The sequence below is a fragment of the Muntiacus reevesi genome, chromosome 2 (genome assembly GCF_963930625.1).
Source record: "Muntiacus reevesi chromosome 2, mMunRee1.1, whole genome shotgun sequence".
Taxonomy (NCBI): Eukaryota; Metazoa; Chordata; class Mammalia; order Artiodactyla; family Cervidae; genus Muntiacus; species Muntiacus reevesi.
Genome location: NC_089250.1, coordinates 121,851,184 through 121,872,429, shown reverse-complemented (window position 1 = coordinate 121,872,429; position 21,246 = coordinate 121,851,184). Strand labels below are relative to the sequence as shown.

Sequence of the window (21,246 nt, the reverse complement as noted above, 5' to 3'; positions counted from 1 at the left end):
TCTCACTGCAGGGATCAAATGAGATTGCAAATACCAGTGCCCTACCCAATGTCTGGCTTATTGTAAGTACTAAATCCATTCTTCTTATCCTCCATACTTTCTCCTTGGAATTATTTAGGATGAGGGACTTTTCATTTCTCTAATTTCCCATCCTTCTTGAACCATTTTCCTCATGACAGTGTTAGCCATGGAACAAGAAGTATCATTTCCCTGAAGGTGCTTCCCAGCAGAAATATAAAACCAACCACAAATTCAAGCCACATGTGTAATTTTAAATTTGGGGGCAACCACATTTAGTAAGTAAAAATAAATAGGTTAAATTAATTAAACCTCTTTATTTAAATATATTTTAAAATCTATTTTATTTAAGGCAATATATCTGAAGTATTATCATTTCAGTATGTTATCAATATTTTCAAGTAAAGATAATCTATATTTCTTTTGTTTTTTGTTTGTAATATCTTTGAAATCCAAGGTGCATTTTATAACTTATAGCGCATCTCAGCTCAGACTGACCACTTTTCAGGGATGACTGCGGGCTATTGTATTGGATTACATAGATCTGGACTTTGCGACTTAAGTGTTTAACAGATGTTTGAAGGGTGTAGAAATGTTACCCAGAGACATCATTCCCCATGTAAAATGCAGGGACATTTTGATAGTTTGCAGGACCTTTGGAGGGAGACAACCAAAGTAAGGCCTTAGTTGTAAATAAAATGGATGTGAGCTCTACAGTGTGACTCAAGGACCTCTGAGGTGCTCCTCTTCCCCCTTCCTCTCCTGCACAAAATATCTCGCCTCCTGAAACTGAGTCCCCTTAAAATCAAGTTCCTCTGATGAGTTTACCATTAACCCCTTTATCCAAAACTTTATTTGAAAGAAAATAAGAAAGATCTTGTCCAGCACCTGTTCCCCTCAGGACTGAAGAGTAGCAAATGAAAAGGGGAATTGAAACCAAGCAGGACCCTACAGGGCCCTATGGGTAAAGAAGACCCTCCATGTCTCTCGTTTCTTTTTTACAGTGAGAAAAAAGACTTTATTCTCCTAAGCCTTCTGTGTGTTCCAAAAAGCAGACTCACGCAGTTAATGATTAGGCAAACTGAGTCACAGGAATCCAAGTTCCCCCGAAGAGAAATAGATAACAATCTGATGCATCTCTTTGACTTGCTCTGTCGAAACTAAGGACCGCCCCCCCCCCAGGTGGGGGATGGTAACCACATGCTGGGCATGTAGACCCCAGACTGGTTCGAACTAGAAAGTTGATGACTGAGATGTTCAAAACATCATCCTGTTACCTCACCACCAGCCAATCAGAGAAGGTTCATGAGCTGATCACATGTCCTGCTACCCTCTCCCTTTTACTTTTTTTGCCTTTAAAAACCTTGTGCCCCAGCCAGCTAGCAAGATGAATTTGAGACAAGCCTAGAACTCCTGTCTTCTGAGTGAGCGCCTCCTTGATTAATAAACCTTTCTCTGCACTAAACTCCAATGTTTGTTTGTTTGATGTAACAACAGCTCTTCTCCCAAGTGGCCACATGGCCTTGATTTCTACCACAAGGCCACTTGAGGGAGATGGTGCCAAGAATTCATTCCTCCACTTGATGTCTAATTGGCATCCCCATCTTTATATGTTCAAACTGATATTCTGGAATAATCACCACCTTGCAAATATGTTCCTTGACAATTAAATTCTCTCTGTTGCTCTAGACTCATCTTTAACTTCTCTCTTCTACACCCAACACTTGCAACATTGTTAAATCTCTCTCAAAAAATATCTAGAATCTCATGACTCTCATTGCTGCTCATTACCACTGTTACTATCACTTGGCAAACCACTGTTACCTTCAGCCTGGGTTATAACAACAGCCTCTTAACTGATAATATTTCTTCTTCCTTTGTTACCCACAGAAAGTGATTTTTCTTCAAGGGAGCATGTATCAGCAAGAGTCAAAAAAACATATTTTTGAATAATATAAAAAACAAACCAATTAGGAATAAATCTAGGCAAAGTATGCACTGATTTTATAAAAGAGACAAATAATATTCATGAATTGGCAGAGTCATTTTCATAAAGATATAACTTCTCTTCAAATTATATTTCTAATAAAATCTGAACATAACTTTTTTGTTGAAACTGAGAAGCTGTTTCTAAAATTCACATTAATAAAGAAGGAAACAATATGTCAAGATAGAATGAAAGAATAAGAAAAAATGAGGTGACACTTTCCAGATAGCAAAACTTACTATAAGCTTCTAGTTAATAATATTATTCAGTGTTGGCAAAGTGTAGAAAAACAAATTGACAGAAGAGAGCTCAAGAACAGACCCACTACACATGCCAACTTGATTTACAACAGAGTTGTTATAGATTAGTGACTAAAGAATGGCTTTTTGACTTATGGAGCTAACACTCTTGGTTATCCATATGGAAAGGACTAAGTAAAATAAAACACAACCCACTACCTCACACCCAACAGAATAATCATTTCTAAGTAAGACTAAAGACTAAATATGAAAGGCAAAATTATTTTTTAAATTTAATAATAAAAGAGAATAATTTTATGACTTTGCAGTGGAGGAGAATCTCTTAGATAATATACAAATATATATCATAAAAGAACATATGGGTAAATTAAGCTTGTTTGAAACTAAGAAATTCAATCATTGATAGAAATCACAAATAACATAAGGAGACAAGGCACAAACAAGAGAAAAGCATTTACAACATACATAAATAACAAAGAATTAACATCAGAATATGTACTGCATTACAGAAAACCAATAAGATAAAAGACAGATGACCCCATAGAGAAAAAGATTTGAACAGGAAAAAGAATTTAGAATGGGCAAGGAGGATATAAATAGATGACCAAACTTAGTATTTCAGAAAATGCAAATTTAAAACACAGAGGGCTTTTCATTTGCTCTGAATCGGTATAAAATTCCAACAAGATCAAATGTTGGTGAAGATGTAAAGCAAGAGAAACTTTTACATACTGCTGATGGGTAGGTAGTGTTACAATCAACTTGAAAGAGGTTTCACTGTTATCCAATAAGGCTGAAGATTTGTATACCCTACAACCCACCAATGCTACCTCTAGGATATGTACCCTAGAGAATTCTTGCACATGCACCACAGGATATATGCACAAAGGAGAGTCCCAGCAGTGCTTACTGGTGCTAACAGCACCAAACAACTTATAATAGAAAACAAGAACAAACAAACAAAAAAACCCTAGGGGTATCCCAAGCGCCCACTGCAGTATACTGAGGTATATTTGTGGATAACAGAATACTATCCAGCAATAAGAGGGCTTCCCAGGTGGTGCTAGTGGTAAAAGAACCCACCTGGCAATGCAAGAGACATGAGTCACAGGTTTGATCCTTGGGGTCGGGAAGATCCCCTGGAGGAGGACATAGAAAACCACTCCAGTATTCTTACCTGGACAATCCCATGGACAGAGGAGCCTGGCAGGCTGCCGTCCGCAGGGTCACAAAGAGTCAGACACAACTGAAGTAGCTTAGCTCATTCAGCAACAAACATGAATGCATTAGAGACATATTCAATAATATGAAGAAATGTCAGACACATAATGTTGATGAAATTAGCAAATCATAAAAGAATATTTAATTACTATCAATAAAGTCCACAACCATGAGAAAGCAAATAACATATTTAGCAGTTTAAATAGACAAGGTCGAATTGAAAGGAAAAGCAAAAAGAACAATAAGCCCAAAATTCAGAACCACAGTTTTCTCTGAATAGAGAGAAGGATGAGCACGCAGATGGCTTCACAGATGCTGGTGCTCTTTGAAACAAAACTAAGGTGACAATGCACAGGGCCATTTTCATTCCTTACAGCTTACATACGTTCTTTAAATTTTCCTTTCTATCTACTCATTATTTCAAGACTTCCCAAGTCTGGGGGACTACTGCCCAGGTTCTCACACCGGACAGGAAGGCCCTCCCTGACCTGACCGTACCCCAGCTCTCTCTGGCTGGGTCACGTGGCATATTCCTTACCCCTGTCTGCCACTGTGGCCTCCACCAGTCCTCCGCCTCTGCACCTTGACCTTCTCGGGTCCCCCTGCCAAGAGCACAGCTCAGAAACACACTTGGCTCAGGCCCTCCCTTCCTTCAGGCCTCCACGTAGAAGACATGTGCCTTCCTGGGCTTCCTGATCCCCACTCCCTACCCTCTGCTCTCCAACCCACTGGAGCCTGCGGAACCCAGCACCACCCACCCCTGACCACTGACCTAGCTGTCTTTAGGAAGTGGCTGGAAGCCGTCTGGCAGGAAGTGGCTCTTCATAAATATTTGTTGACCAATTAAATGGATGACTATGCAGAAAATCATATCAAAGTTGAAACTTTATGGAAAAGGTAACATGTGAACTTCTTAGTTAGCAGAGTAACTCCTCATGGTTCAGAGAGGTTGGGACAAAGGATTGGCTGTGTGTTCTATAAGATGCAACTTTAGGTGGGAAAAAAAGATTTAACTCTTGAACCCCTGTGGTCCTGCTGATTCAAAAATACTGATGTTTCTAAGGTTTTAATGTGGTAAATCAGGTGAGGAAAGGACAGCCCCAAGGGGCACCTACTCATCAGACACCTAGGAGTAACCACAGGGCCAGGTCGGAGCCATCTCTCTTGGTGACCAGTCTGAAGTGACCCCCACTGTTCAGCATCTTTCAGAGGCCCACACAGCAGGTGGACAGAGGGTCTCATGGCCGGCCCTCTCACTGCAAATTTGGTCCACACAGGCCCGTATCCAGCCTCACCTAGGTGTGGGAGGTCATGTTCCTTAGCAGAACCCTGAGAATGGGCTTGACCTGAGGTAGGAGGGTGAGGAACAGTGCTGGAGCCTGGCCCAGCTCAGCAAAGCCCAACAGCGACAGACACCCCAACAGTAAGACATCCCAACAGTGGGACACCCCAGTAGACTCAGACATTGGAGGAGCCCTAAGCATATGTGCCCCCTGTCCTACACACTTCCTGCTCCTCAGCTTATCTCCTCTCCCACATCCACAAACTCAGATCAGGCACTGTGGTCATACGCGCTCCCATGCTCAGCTTTCCAGGAGGCGGCCAGTCGGCTTGACCTGGAAGACAGAGCACCCATGCCCACCTCTAGGCTGGCCTGGCAAGGCCAAGGACAGGGTTACCTACCTGGAGTGTATCCATCAGGGCCTGCAGATGTCAGATGGCATGGGCGCCCCCATACCTCCCCCTCAGGCTTAGGGGAAGAGGACCCAGCTCAGAATCTTCGGTCTTTAACTGCGTTTCACTATGAATCACTGGGTTTCTGCTCATTTCCTGGAGAAAGCAGAAGTGGAGAGTCGGCAGATGCCTGACTCTGCCCACTTCCCAGCCATCAGCAGCGTTGCCTGAGTTCTGACTGGTGACTTGGGCCTTGCAGAAAGGCCACTTGGGGCAGTATGGTTAAGCAGTGCTGGGCGGGGCCAAGGGCAAAAAAGAGAAAGCTAGTAAGAGTAGACCAAGAGTTCATTCAGCCCTGCGCTGTGATGCTGGGCTTTTCCTCCTTTACTTGGCCCCACTTCTCCTCTCTGAGCCTCTGGGAAAATAAAGATAGTAATGGTGTTTCATGCTCATGCTTAGTCACTCAGCCATGTCTGACTCTTTGCGATCCCATGGACAGAGGAGCCTGGAAGGATTCTCCAGGCAAGAATACTGGAGTGGGTTGCCATTTCTTTCTCCAAATAATGGTGTTTAGGTAAATTTAATTAGAAGTGTGTCTAAAATACATCTGTGGACATTGCATCAGTTCATCATCTTCCTCCCTACGGCTTTCAGGCCCAGAAGGAGCTTCTTACTTGGATTCCCTCCTCCTCCATCCTCAGGGCTAACTTGGACCACCCATCAAGGGAGTCCTTAGATGATCAACAGTGAGCATCATTAAAGTGATGCGGAAAGAAAAGTTTAAGTAGTAGAATAACATTCTCTAGGATTCAGCATCAAGATTCTTATTTCTTTGGGATTACTAGGTTGAATCATTTCATATTATTTCTCCATAGCATCATCCATGCAGGACTAGCCAGTATGTCCATTCAAACACAATGTCTCCCTGAGCCACATGGGCAAGAGCAGTGGTTAGCATGAATGCCTGATCCTTAAAGCTAGCTCATCACCTGATTCTAGTTCGCAACGAACTGACCATTTATGACTAACTATAAGTGATGAAACATCATCTTTTATGGGAGGCAAAAAGGCTCTGAGATGGGATAAAATAATGAAAACATTTGTAGTAATATCTCAACTCTTGCCAGTAAAGATTGACAGTAGATAGTAACCAAACTAGGAGACTTGTCCAGTTTAAGTCCTTAGTCACATGCCCATGTTGACCTTGTACCCATTCCCCAACAGTAGTCATAGGTACCAACATCTCTGTTCAAGTTCTCATTTCTCATTCCACCATTCATGAGTAGAAAGGAAGCTAGAATGAAGACTAGAAGGGTTGTAGATAGGAGGGCATCACAGATGACCCTGAGACACAGAAGAGGTGTGTGGAGCAGCTTAAGTATCATCTTGTCAAGCCAGAATGGGCTCCAATTTTTTTAGCAACCAATTAAGACCCATGGTTATACTATATGCAAGAGCCATTGTGCTATAGTATGTACCATTATGAAGAAAAGTGTTAATTTTTTCAGCATCTGGTGCAAGACCCTTTCCTAGGGAGATATCTGCTTTTGTTGACTAAAATGATAAGTAGAGTCTAGGCTTCTGGGTAAAAAATCTGGGTTGAAATTCTCATTGCTACTCAAAAGGAATTAATATCTTCAAGTCTGGTTCTTATTTGTGGAATGGAGCCAATGCCATGTACAGAATAAATGAAGTAATATTTGTAAGAGGATTTTTTAAATGCTAAATATGACTATAGTGGGGACTTCCCTGTTGGTCCAGGGGTTAAGACTCCACACTTACAATGAAGGGGGTTTAAGTCCAATCCCTAGTTGGGGAACTAAGATCCCACATGCCACATAGCCAGAAACAAATAGTAAATAAAAATGGCTGTACAAATATGTACTATTATTACTGAGAGAGTTGCCCATGCTTAGTTAGGCACTGAAGCTGCCAGGACAACCATGAACTGAACGTGTACATACATGTAAATATGTATTTTTGTTGAGGGGAAATGTGAGATTCTGTAGTTTTTAAAAATATCTAAAATTAGGAAGGATATTCTGCTCCCAGTTATGACAAGAGATAACCTCCCATTGAAGGCTACTCTAAAATAGGACAAATATATGGGACAATTGGTTTCAGGCATTGAATAGCAGGCATCATAAGACCAACCCTTGAAATAAGAAAAACAAAGAAGGTGAGCCTGTTGCTCTGACTTTCTTCTTATGGGTGCTTTTCTGCCATGGTACATGGAGGTGAAGCCCCAGGGGCAGTTGTATGCTTGAACTAAAAAGATTTAAGTCAGAGAGTTCCAGGTTTCCTAAGAAGCTAGAGTTTTCAGAGCAGGGCCCTGAGAAGAATGTGTTTTATGGGAATTCACTGTGTATGGCCTCGACCAAGGGTTGTTTATACATGCATGGGGTGAGACACCAAAAGACATAGAGGAGATCACCTGCTCCAAGGCTGAGAACTGAGGTAATAGAGATCGGGCACTGTTAGCTATGCTAGTGTTCCATACCATCCAGGGTGGCGAGACCTCCCTGAGCATCTTGAGATTTCATCTTATACTCCAGAAAAGCCAAATCTGAAAACTAAGAACTAGAGCCTAGTGTAGGAGTCATGAACTAGAACAGTTTCTTAATTGAAACAAAAGAGCACTGAAAAGAAATGTGAAAATGAAAGTCGCTCAGTTGTGTCTGACTGTTTGTGACTCCATGGACTATAGGGTCTCCAGGCCAGAATTCTGGAGTAGGTAGCCTTTCCCTTCTCCAGGGGATCTTCCCAACCTGGGGATTGAACCCAGGTCTCCCACATTGCAGGTGGATTCTTTACCAGCTGAGCCACAAGAGAAGCCCAAGAATACTGGAATGGGTAGCCTGTCCCTTCTCCACTGAATCTTCCTGACCCAGAAATTGAACTGGGGTCTCCTGCATTGCAGGTGGATTCTTTACCAACTGAGCTATCAGGGAAGCCTGAAAGAGCAGTAACAGAGAATGAAAGCAAGTCTGGCAAAACCAAAAGAATATTCCAGTTACTCAACTGTCAACCAGGAAAAAACTCATCATTCTTTAAAGGAAGAAAGCAGTGCAGCAGCCTTCCATGTGGCATCCACACTGTCCAGCAAACAACTAAAGTTAGTAGAAATCTGAAAGAACAGAAAAATGTGACTCATAAGAAGAAAAACAACTGTCAGTAGAAATAGACTCCAAGATGAATCAGATGTTGGAATTATCACATAAGGACTGTAAAGCAGCCATTGCAAATATATTCAATGACTTAAAAGATGGCCATAATAATTGAAAGGTGGGATATTTCAGGAAGTAGATAGAAGGTATAATAAGAAGATTTGGATGTAAATTCTGGAAGTGAAAAACATACCTGAAAAGAATATTTTACTAATAGCCCAAGAGTAGATCAGTGAGCAAAAATTTTAAAAAAGAAAAGTTAAAGAAATTGAAGACTGATGAACAGAAATTATTTGAACATAACTATCTGAACAAATATTTGAACAAACAATCTGAACAGAGAAAAAACTGAAGAAAAATAGACACACACTCAGTTGTCTTTGGGACAATATCAAATGGTATAATACATGCGAGTCCCAGAGAGAAAGAAGAGAGAGAACAGAACCAAAAAAAAATTTTGAAGAAAAATGTTTGAAATTTTCAGTTTGTTGAAAAACAGCAGCTTGCAGATATAATAAGCTTAGCAAACTCCAAGAAGAACAAAATGGATAGTTCCTGAACATCAGAAATTTTAAAAAATTATCTTAACAATCAGAGAAAAGAAATCACACATTGGGGAACAAAAACAATATTAGGCATATGTTTTATCAGAAACAATGGAAGTCATCAAACAATGGATAGCTATCTCTTGTATACTAGAGGGAAAAAATTGTTAACCCAGTTATCCTTAAAAAAGTGAGGATGAAATAAAGTTATTTCCAGATTGATGACAGCTGAAATCATTCATCTCCAAAAGATTTGCACTACAAAAAATTCTAAAGGAAGTTGTTGAGGCTAAAGGTAACAGATGGAAACATGAATCTACAGAAAGGATAGAAGAACACTATTAACGGTTGATATGTGAGCAAATATAAACTATGTACTTTTTCTTGTCTTAACTTCTTCAAAAGACTATAACTGCCTAAATCAAAAAGTGTAACACTGTACTTTGGAATTTATACCATCTCCAGTTCATATAAATTGTAGGTGAAACATAGATGACAACAATTGCACAAAAGATGGAATGAATGGAAACAAGCTGTTGTGAGGTTTTCACATTTTACATGAAATACTACTTTATTTAAAACTCTAAGTAATAACAAAACTGTGGTATTTATAACTTTGTGACGAAGGTATCAAGAACGTCAAAGTTCAGTTCTAATCAACAAACTCACACTGAGCATCTATTCAGAGCCAGATCCCAGCTAGATCCTAGAGAAACAGAGACAGAGCAATCTTGAATGAGGCAAGCTTAACAACAGTTGTTCAAGTGGGCAGTCCAGTAATATGTCAGCCTTAACCTACTATTAAGGGAGAATGCATTTTGGTAGGCTATCAGTCTCTGTCATACTCTGTCATATTCTTTTCAAAGACATTATGAACTATACTATGAACAACATACAAAAAAATTAATAACATTTTTCTGACTTTTAAAATAAGTTATTCTAATTTTATACATGATACAAAAAAGTATAAGAAATAGAGAATAAAATAAAAACTATTAATACTGTAAGTATCCTAAACAGCTAAGTGCTAGCCATGTTGAGAACAGCTTAACATTTTTCCATGTTGGCCAAAGTGTATTTCTTTGATCTCAATTTTTTCTTAATAAATTTAAAATTATGTCTTAAATTATACTTCATAGCCTATTTGGTCTTTTTTTCACTTAATTCATCATAAACTCTCTGCCATTTCATTATTACAACATATTTTTTACACCAAGTTAGGATCAAGAGGAAGGAAGACTGTTTACACAGCAAGGGGGTATTTTTTTTAAAAAACCTGGAGAGAAAGCAACTTTCTTGAAACTAGTTGTATTTCCACATTCCCCACGAGGACTATGATGAACTCCAGAAAAAGAGAGTATTTCCTCAGAGATGAAGGGTATGAGTCCTGGAACAACAGGAAAATGCCTCCATGGAACACCAGGAGCCCATGGGAACAATGCTAGCTACTGCTGCTGATGTGGGGAGACTTGGAGAAGGGAGAGAGGATTGGAAAACTACAAATGGGCAACTAATCTTCTAATTTTCCAAAACAGCTGGAGGTTGGAATCTATAAATCCTTTCTGCAAAGGCAGTACTGGCATAATACTCAAAAGGAGCCCATCAAAAAGATCAAGAAAAATTATAAGATATGATTCAGTTAAATGCAGGCTATTCAATGCACTTCAATCAGCATAACAATTTGCCAGGATTAAGTCCTAAACTGGATTAAGTTCTACAGGCACAGATGATAGGTAGCAATGCCTTCCCCAAGGAGCCTTCAAACCAGGAACAACTTTTAGGCTAAACTTACTTATATTTCTTTAAAAAAAATTTTTTTTTATTAAAGTATAGTTGATCTACAACTTTGTGTTAATTTCTGCTGTGCAGCAAAGTGATTCAGTTATATATATATACATTAAAAAATTTTCCATTATGGTTTATCATAGGATATTGAATATGGTTCCCTGTGATATCCAGTAGAATCTTATAGCTTATCCATTCTATATATAATAGCTTGCATCTGTTAATCCCAAACTCTCAATTCATTCCTGTCCGATTTGCCTTCCTTCTTGGCAACCACAAGTCTGCTCTCTCTGTGAGTCTGTTTCTGTTTCATAGGTAGGTTCATTTGTGTCATATTTTAGATTCCACATACAAGTGAAATCACCTAGTATTTATCTTTCTCTTTCTAACTTATTTCATTTAGTATGATCATCTCTAGTTCCATTCATGTTGCTACAAATGTAAGTTTACTTATCTTTGGTGGATGAGAAGACATTGCATCACTGTGGGTGTGAGCTTCTGTAAGGCATTGGTTAAGGCCTCTCAGGGTTGACACTTCCATTTATTCCACCTCTGTCTCCTCAGCACCACCATATGACTGACACTGTGCAAGCTGTTGGGGTGGTAAGATCCAGCCTATCTTTAGGGAATTTACAGATATCACACACACACACACCATACAGATCTCAGTCACTATGCACAGCCACACATCTGTCACGCCAAAACGGTTTTATTTTGGGGAAGTAGGAATAGATGGCTGAAACTTCAGTTTAATTCTGAGTGACTTTATGCCCTCATACCATTAAAGTGCCACTAACAGAAATTAGGCCCTCCCTAAAGATTTTTGACTTTCGGGGAGATCTCATGGGACCAGAGTGAGAGCATCAGGAAGAACCAGACTTGAAACTGGAGTTGACTGTAGCTTCTGGCAATAAGGAAAGTGAAATACTGTTTTTTGAAAAGATTCATGAGTAATCCTTTTCAAGAAACGGTATAGAAACAACATGAATCTCCATGACAAAAATAAATCAGTCTCATTCCTACCTCATACCATATAGGGAAAAAAAAAAAAAAATCAAGGTGTTTCTTAGATTGAAATGAAAAGGCTACAGGCTTCCCTGGTGGTCCAGTGATTGAGACTTTGCCTTTGAATGCAGGGGGTGTGGTTTTGATCCCTGGTTGGGGAGCTAAGATTCCACATGCCTCCTGACCAAAAAACCAAACAATAAAACTGAAGTAATATTGTAACAAATTCAATAACCACTTGAAAAATGGGCCACCATTTAAAAAAAAAAAAAAAAAAACTTGAAAAAAAAGGAAAAGCTAAAACTCTAATGCTCCTAGGAGAGTATCTAGGTAACCTGAGAATAAAGTTCCAAGCACTTCGAAGTAGTCAGGAACACCTCTCCTGGCACCAAGAGGACAGAGACTTCTGGGAGATGGCCCTGGAGGCCCCTCTTCCCCAAGAAGCAGATGGGCAGGAAGGGGGAGACACCCTGAGGAAGGGTTCTGGGGATGTGCACGAGGCCAGTGTTCTCAGCGTAGATATTATGGGAAGCACTGGATGGAACCATGCTCAGCTCTCCCGGGTGATGACCAGTAGGATGAAACAGACCAGGGGCACCCAAGGGTCTGATGTGCACCCTCAGAGGCCAGGCTGAGAACTAGGACTGACTCCATGGGCAAATGCTAAATGAGGATGCTGGTGGGCGGTGGTGTCTGGGCGTGGTGGCTTGGACTTCTTGGAGGGAGGCTGGAGCAGAGAATGAAGAGAAGTTTCCCGAGATAAGACTTTGCCCCACTCTCCTTAGTGAAGCTTTAGGAATGGTCTGGATGAGAGATGAGTCCTCAGCACCCTGACCCCTCAACCCCCACCCAGCTACCTGGATTCTTGGTGCTTCTTCTACACAACTTACTGGGTAGGTTTTTGGTGGGAGGCACCAAAAGAGCGGCTGGCTTGGTCTTCGTGAGCAGGAGGTGCTGTCCTCTCACCCCCCACCCTTTGCATCTTTCCACATGAGGGACTCTGGCTGGCTCCCTCCCTGGCTCACAGCACTCACAGCAGAACACAGCCCCATGTCTTCCCCACACGAGGTCCAGCCTCACAGAGACGCTCTCTACTCTCCATCTCTGTGTGGATCAGTGAACACCTGGACCAACCAAATGTGGCCTGGATGGGACCTGAGAAGTGACTGCGATTAGGTCACTGTGGGCCAGGGGGTCAGGCCCCTGGTCAGAACAATCACTGTTGGTGCAAATGCCCGCCCAACTCACAATGAGCAAACCTGGCTGCCCAGCTACAATGTCGTGGAGGCTGGGTGGGCGAAGGGGGTGCAGGGGAGGCTGTCTCATCTGTGACCGCCAGATGCTCACACCCCGCAGCGGCCATCTGCAGCCAGTCACTGCCAAGACAGCCAAGCATGTTTTCTCCTTGAGCTGGAGGAGATGCTGGGTGACATGCTTCCGTGTCTGACTCTGGAGGGAGAGGGAGCCCAAGGCCTGGGAGGCTGAGGCTGGTGGGTTCAGAAGGGCTGGGTGAGGTTAGCAGCACTTCCCCACCCTTCCCCCAAGAACATCACTGAGAGGCAGGGCGGTGGAGCAGAAAGAGCAGAGCGAGCGAGCGAGCTTCCGTTCTTGGAGGTGTGAACTCTTGTCTGTCAAGGTCGGCTGCCTCTCTGTGGAGGAGCCTCCCTCCTAGTTCCTGCCAAGACTGCTGAGATGATGTAAAGTCAGGGAAGCAGCTTTATCGCGTCCCAGGGCCAGTCCTGGGGTCCTGTGTCCTCTGTCACGGGGCGCAGCCCCCAGTGCTTCCACAGCCTTCCTGGGGGCCCCTCTGCTTTGGCACAGCCCGCTCCGCTAGGAACTTCTGGTTACAGTGGACGAGGCGGGCACGGGGTACTGCAGGTGGGGCTGGCTGCACGCTTCAGCAGCCGCGCTGCCAGGTGGCCCGCGGCCCCCGGGGCCTCCGCTCAGGCGCAGCTCCCGGACATGCCCTGCAGAACAAGGCCTTGCGGAAGAGATCAACGTGAGCGCCACACTGCAGCAGGCGCAGGGCGGCCACATGTCCCACCAGAGGCTCTGAGCCCACACGGACCCTGCGCTCTCCCCGACCCCCACCCCCACTCCCAGAGCATTGTTCCTGGGGCCACAAGGCCTTCCCGAGGAAGGGTCGGGTCCAGGACCAGCCACACCGTGCTGGGGAGCGGATGGGGAAGCGCAGCAGGGAAAACGCTATCACAGGCTGTTTCCTCATCTGAAAATGAAGACAGTTACAGCAATGTCATACGGACTGTGTGTTGATGAAAATTAAATGTGCGTCACTGCGTAAAGCTGGCAGGTCAGGGCACGCTCCCCTTCCCACCAGGGCCCTGCTTGGGGTGACTACAGAGAACAATTCGAGGGACCAACAAGGGGCCGGGGGGTTCCTTCCTCGCCCAGCCCTGCCCCTAAATTTCTGGGCAACAGCCCCCGCTCCTACAGACTGTATACTGCCCCCTGCTGGAGGTCCTGTGACCGCGAGATTCTCTAAGGTGGGAACCTTAGGCACGGACTTCTTACTTAAAAGAGAAGCACCGCATTTCCTGGAGGGGAGGAGGGATGACGAAAACAGGAACTTGCCATAATAAGCCGCCAAAACGTAGGGCTCGGGGTAAGGAGTCTAACCGCCCTGGACTTTCCTTTTCATGCACATGAACTTAGGGTAATGAAGAATAATTTATAAGAATGCATCACATGGCCAAGTGCAATGTGCAGCACATTGTGAATATGTGTGGCCACTCCTCTGTGTAACAAGAGAATCCCCCTGGCTGGCAAGCAAAGGTGGAGCCCATGGAGACTGGAAAGAGGGATTAAATATGACTTCGGGCCTTTCGGGATGTTTGCATATGTGGTCGAAAGCAAACTATACTGTAAAAGGGATTACCTCAAAATATATAGGGTCCAGGCCAAAAGTTGCTTTTTTTTTAACAGTGCAAAGTGATGGTGAAAGTCATTTAGTCATGTCTGACTCTTTGTAACCCCATGGTCTGGAGCCTGCCAGGCTTCTCTGTCCATTTCCCAGGCAAGAATACTGGAGTGGGTTGCCATTCCCTTCTCCAGGGGATGGAACCCGGGTCTCCTGCATTGCAGGCAGATTCTTCACCATCTGAGCCACCACTTTTAACAGTACTTATGTTTTTGTTTTTTTTGTAATTTTTACTTATAAAATTATACCTACACATGGAAGTAAAATTCAGTTTATAAGAACATAAAAAGTAGTTTCCCTTTTGTCTATGACCATTCTCTCCTTTGCCCAAATAATGACTAGAAGCGATTGCTTTTCGATCTTGTGATAGTTACCATTACAACTTTAATACTTTTCCTTTAGGAATAATTTTAGACTGTACCTGCAGACTTGAAAAATAAGAAAATTAGCATGCTTACACTATTTTTTCCCCTCTCCTATATGCCTTCCTGATTTGTAATTATATTTTTATTTTATTTCTCTAAATGTTGCCTTTCTAGCTTTGTTCATTGCATGTTTATAATTCCCTCTAATAATTTCCTTTCTGACTTTGAATAGTATATTCACTTTTCCATGTACTCAATTAAGACTATTTACTGCTCTGCAAGACAAGGATACTAGCTTAGCTATTCTTTCCTCCTCCCCTTATTTTTGTTTCTTATATCATTGTTTTCATATCATCATGGTTTAAAATATTTCTGTTAGCTAACTAAAAGAATCTTACTTGCTTTATCAATGCATTGACTCTGAAAACTAGAAAATGAATAAACCACATTGACAATATTGTGGTTTCAAATATAATATTCACTCTAGAACCAAAAAACATAATTGACTCAGAGAGAAGGAAAATATTCCTGTTATTAAAACTTCACAGTTAATTACATGTTATATAAACTTATCAATAGACAAATTATATTTAAAACAAAGATAGTAAGTACTCAGAATCAACTCACTTAGTTACATTTTGCTTTTGGTTCTGTTGAGGTCATCAGTACCTCACACATCTGTGAGGTGGACATGCTTTATAACGGTGCCCTGATGCACAGCTCCCATCTCTGCACTTATTGATGTCATGCTGGTATTTTTTAAACTGGCCATGGTGGGAAAATTTACACTATGGAAACTGGAAAATGCTATCAACAAGTGCTTAAATTATTATTTTGTTGACTGACCTTAATATGGTAGTGGAGAAAGCGTTAGTAATGTTGTTCAGTTGCTTGGTCATGTCCAACTCTTTGTGACCCTATGGACTGCAGCACACCAGGCTTCCCTTTCCTTCACCATCTCCCAGAGTTTACTCAAACTCATGTCCATTGAGTTTGTGATGCCATCCAACCATCTTGTCCTCTGTCATCCCCTTCTCCTCCTGCCCTCAATTTTACCCAACATCAGGGTCTTTTTCAATGAGTCAGCTCTTCGTGTCAGGTAGCCAAAGTATTGGAGCTTCAGGTTCATCATCAGTCTTTCCAATGAATATTCAAGGTTGATTTCGTTTAGGATTGACTGGTTTGAACTCCTTGTTGTCCAAGAGACTTTCAAGAATCTTCTCTAGGACCACAGTTCAAATGCATCAATTCTTTGGCTCTCAGCTTTCTTTATGGTCCAACTCTCACATCCATACATGACTACTGGAAAAGCCATAGCTTTGACTAGATGGACCTTTGTCAGAAAAGTAATGTCTCTGCTTTTTAATACACTGTCTAAGATTGTCATAGCTTTTCTTCCAAGGAGCAAGCATCTTTTAATTTCAGGGCTGCAGTCACCATCTGCAGTGATTTTGGAGTCCAAAAAAATAAAGTCACTCACTGTTTCCATTGTTTTCCCAACTATTTGCCATGAAGAGATGGGACCAGATGCCATGATCTTAGTTTTGGATGTTGAGTTTTAAACCAGCTTTTTCACTCTCCTCTTTCACCTTCATCAAGAGGCTCTTTAGTTCTTCTTGGCTATCTGCCATAAGGGTGGTGTCATCTGCATATCCAAGGTTATTGATATTTCTCCCCGCAATCTTGATTCCAGATTGTGCTTCATCCAGCTCAGCATTCTGTATTAGTAATGTAGATTAAAGTTAAATTGTGCTGAGTCTATAGCTATCATGTTGTGAATAGCACTTAAAAAATGGAGAAAATATTTTTCCAGTGTCTGAAAATGATTATCCAATTCAACAAAGTCACTCGGAACATTGGCAATGGAGAAAAGTTCTGACATACATAGTGCTAAATCTGAAAATTGTTTAAGGAATATAATCTGTATGAGGATGAGAAATAGTTTTACATGTTAGATTTAATGACTAGAAATTATTTGGTAAAGCCTTGTATATCAGGATGCAGCTCCATTTGTCAAATACTGGTTAAACTGAGACTATACCTTGGCTACATAGTCAAGAGTTTGGCAAAAATTAATGAGGGTTTTCTATAAGAATCACTTGGCCATATAGAATTTGCAATAGAAAATCATATATTTCCTTATTATTTCTAAATGATATGCTACACATCAGTAAAATTTATAATAAACTTAGGCAGATAAAGTGTTCAAGAGCCAGTTGTTAGCATTTACCAGCACACCACTAACTCAGAGGCTCGCTGATTCCACCATTATATCACATAGGAAATTAGGAGGAAATGGAGAGAAACGCCTTCTCCTCCCATGCTTCAGGCCGGTGTGGTCCCAGGGACCACAGCACTCATCAGAAGGACAATCAGGACTCTTCATGGAGGACAGGGAAATAAAGGCTGGGAAACAGCAGTGCTAACAGGGCAGGTCATGCCTCTCTGAGCCTTCACCCACACATCTCTAAAAAGGGGCTGCTGATCCCACCCCCTTGGCCTGCTGGGGCATCTGTGAGTATGTGCAGGTGCAGTGGAAGGGCTTGCTTCTGAAGGCAGGTGTCCCTGTCCCCACCACCAGCTACCAACAGAACCTGTAACCCAAACAACACAGGGTCACCCACTGCCAGGCTTCCCCAGAGGCCATGGGAAGCTGCCAGCACCGGAGCCATTGCAGAGGCTGGCCTGATTCTGAAGGAAGAGAAAGGGACGGGGAGGCAAGGCCACTTCTGCTTTCTGCTCACACCCACTGAGGTAGCAGCCCAGGGAGCACACTTGAATTCTCAAGCCTCAGCTGCAGGTTCACCAAGTTCTGAAGGAACACTGACCGGCAGTTCCATCACAGCTCACTCTGCAGGGTCCTCTGAAGAGGCACCTTTCTGTCCTTCTGGAGAAGCATAAAATGTGGGAATGATTGCTCGCTGATGGGGTGGACATGACTGTGTGACTATGACCCACAGAGACTGCCCCTTCCCTTCAGACCTTCTTTTCAGAAAACCCCAAACTTCATTTTATTTACCCTTCTGTGAATCTATCCTAAGGAAATGACCCACTATTCAGAAAAAATTTCTTATATATCTACCTCAAATCTTTCTAAAATAATGGAATAAGGTGGAGACATAAGTAAATGCAAAAGCAAACGTTTGTGTGAAAATATGCTCTCTGCATGTTGGAAATAATGTGAAATGTTTGATTACAGAAGACTTTAAAACAACCTGTTATACAGTTATTAATACACCATTTCAGATGTTATTTTTAATACCATGATGAAATGCTTGATTTATATGTTCAGTTAAGGAGCAAATTGGGGCTTCCTAGGTGGTTCAGTGGTAAAGAATCCACCTGTCAATCAGGAGACGCAGGTTCAATCCCTGGGCCAGGAAGATCCCCTGGAGGAGGACATGACAACCCACTCCAGGATTCTTGCCTGGAGAATCCCATGGACAGAGGAGCCTGGAGAGCTACAGCCCATGGGTCACAAAGAGTCGGACATGACTGAGTGACTTAGCACACACACACAGTGACCAAACAACAAGCAGCAGATTGGCAGCATTATGGCTGTGAGACCGGCCCTGGGATCAGTGCACCTGGGTTGAGTCCTGCTTCCACACCTCGTTAGCTGCCTGACCTTGGGCAAGTCACTTCAGCTCCTTAAGCCTCAGCTTTCTCATTGTTACAAGGGACCCCAGCCATACCCTTCTTCATGGGTGGGTGCGAGGACAATGGGGATTCTCAGCACTTGGTTTATGGCAAGTCTTCAGCATTATCTATAACCAGCATTATTGTTGCATTCATGGTAAAATCTGTCCACATAATATACTAAAGTGACATGTCACAGAATGCCCCTAGAAGTTATTGCAGGGTGGAGCAACAGGGAGAGATGTCTTATCCCCATTCCTGCCTTTCTGGGGTAGGATTCTTTCTCCTCCCCTGCCCCCTATAGCACCTTACACTTGCCCACTGCATCTCTTCTGCAAATCGCTGTTAGCGTTGCCTCCTTGCTTTTCCGGTTTGTGAACTCTTGAGTCAGGGACTCTTTCTTGCTCATTCTGTAGCCCCCGCCCCAAGCACAGAACCTGGCAAACAGTAGGTGCTCAATCAAACATATAATTGTCAAATGTTTCCAAGTTTTATTGAAGAGTGTCTCAGATACCCACTGGTGTGTGACAAAATAAAATGGCTTCAAATAGTAGCTGTGTATTGTACCTCACGATTCCATGGGACAGGAAGCAGCCGGGGCTGAGCTGGGCAGTTCTTTCACTCCACATAGTGCGGCCTGGGGGCCACTACCTGCATTCACTCGGGGGCTGGGAGGGGCTGGAATATCCAAGAATCTTTATTCACAAGACTGGTACTTTGGGGCTCCTGGCAACTTTTCTTTCCCCACATGGCCTCTTCTCACTCACTGGACTAGAACACAGGCTTTTAACCACAGGGCAGCTGGACTCCCAGGGAGAGAAAATGAAGATGACAGATTTCTTAGAGGCTATGTGCAGAAATTTCAGAGCATCATGTCCCACCTCTTGATGGGAGAAGGGGAATTATATATACTAATTATCATATGCATTTTGCCTTTTGATCTTTAGAGAAATCTTTAAAAGGATGATAAATAATATACATTAGCAAACTTTTAACATACTAAGATGACCTTTCTATGTACATACGTAATAAATTCAGTTCAGTTCAGTCGCTCAGTCGTGTCCGATTCTTTGCAACCCCATGAATTGCAGCATGTCAGGCCTACCTGTCCATCACCAACTCCCGGAGTCTACCCAAACCCATGTCCATTGAGTCGGTGGTGCCATCCAACCATCTCATCCTCTGTCGTCCCCTTCTCCTCCTGCGCTCAATCTTTCCCAGCATTAGGGTCTTTTCCAATGAGTCAACTCTTCTCATGAGGTGGCCAAAGTATTGGAGATTCAGCTTCAACATCAGTCCTTCCAATGAAAACCCAGGACTGATCTCCTTTAGGATGGACTGGTTGGATCTCCTTGCTGTCCAAGGGACTCTCAAGAGTCTTCTCCAACACCACAGTTCAAAAGCATCAATTCTTCGGCACTCAGCTTTCTTCACCATCCAACTCTCACATCCATACATGACCACTGGTAAAACCATAGCCTTGACTAGATGGACCTTTGTTGGCAAAGTAATGTCTCTGCTTTTAAATATGCTAGCCAGATTGGTCATCACTTTCCTTCCAAGGAGTAAGCGTCTTTTAATTTCATGGCTGCAATCACCGTTAGGAATGTATATAGTTGCTTTTAGTGAGTATTCACTATTTTATATTCTATGTTTTAAACTTTTCATTTTGAAATGATAATAGAGTCACAGGAAGTTGTAAAAATTATCCACAGTTCCCACATACCTTTTCCCTAGTCTCCCCCAATGACTACATCTCAAGTAAATATACTACTGTATCAAAACCAGGAAACTGGCACATCTGATTGCTTTTCTACCTCCCAAGCTTTGCTATTAGGTGTTTATAGTTTCAAGACTTTTGCATCTCTGAGACTTGTTGCTCTTATCATCTTGTGTTGACAATCTTTGTCCTCAATAAAGCTCTTTCCTATTCATTTGAATCAGTTCTAATGAGATGGATGGAACTGGAGCCCATTATACAGAGTGAAGTAAACCAGAAAGATAAAGACCATTACAGTATACTAATGCATATATATGGAATTTAGAAAGATGGTAATGATAACCCTATATGCAAAACAGAAAAAGAGACACAGATGTACAGAACAGACTTTTGGACTCTGTGGGAGAAGGCGAGGGTGGGATGTTTCGAGAGAACAGCATCAAAACATGTATATTATCTATGGTGAAACAGATCACCGGCCCAGGTGGGATGCATGAGACAAGTACTTGGGCCTGGTGCACTGGGAAGACCCAGAGGAATCGGGTGGTGGGGGGGGAGGTGGGAGGGGGGATCGGGATGGGGAATACATGTAACTCCATGGCTGATTCATGTCAATGTATGACAAAACTCACTGCAATGTTGCAAAGTAATTAGCCTCCAACTAATAAAAATAATTGGAAAAAAAATAAATTTAAAAATCCACACAGCAAAAAAAAAAAGCTCTTTCCTTATTCTATTTTATTTCATATTAGTATTACTACAAAGTTTTCTTGTAGCTACTATTTGGCTGGTGTATCATTTTCAGTTCATTTATTTTCAATATTTCTGTGTTCTTAGAGCTTAAGTCTCTTGCATACAGCTATAATTTTAAAATCAAACCTAAGTATCTCTAGCTTTTAATATGTGAGCTTAATCTATTTAC

At 42.3% G+C, this 21,246-nt stretch overlaps 1 protein-coding gene across 1 annotated transcript in view; it reads right to left on the bottom strand.

Annotated features, from left to right (window-relative positions):
- Nucleotides 1–5,301, bottom strand: part of WDFY4 (WDFY family member 4) — a 247,190-nt gene extending 241,889 nt beyond the window's left edge. The window contains exon 1 of the mRNA XM_065919941.1: nucleotides 5,170–5,301. The gene's annotated coding sequence lies outside the window, so the exon portion shown is untranslated. The remainder of the gene's footprint in view (nucleotides 1–5,169) is intronic.
- Between the last annotated feature and the right edge of the window lie 15,945 nt (nucleotides 5,302–21,246).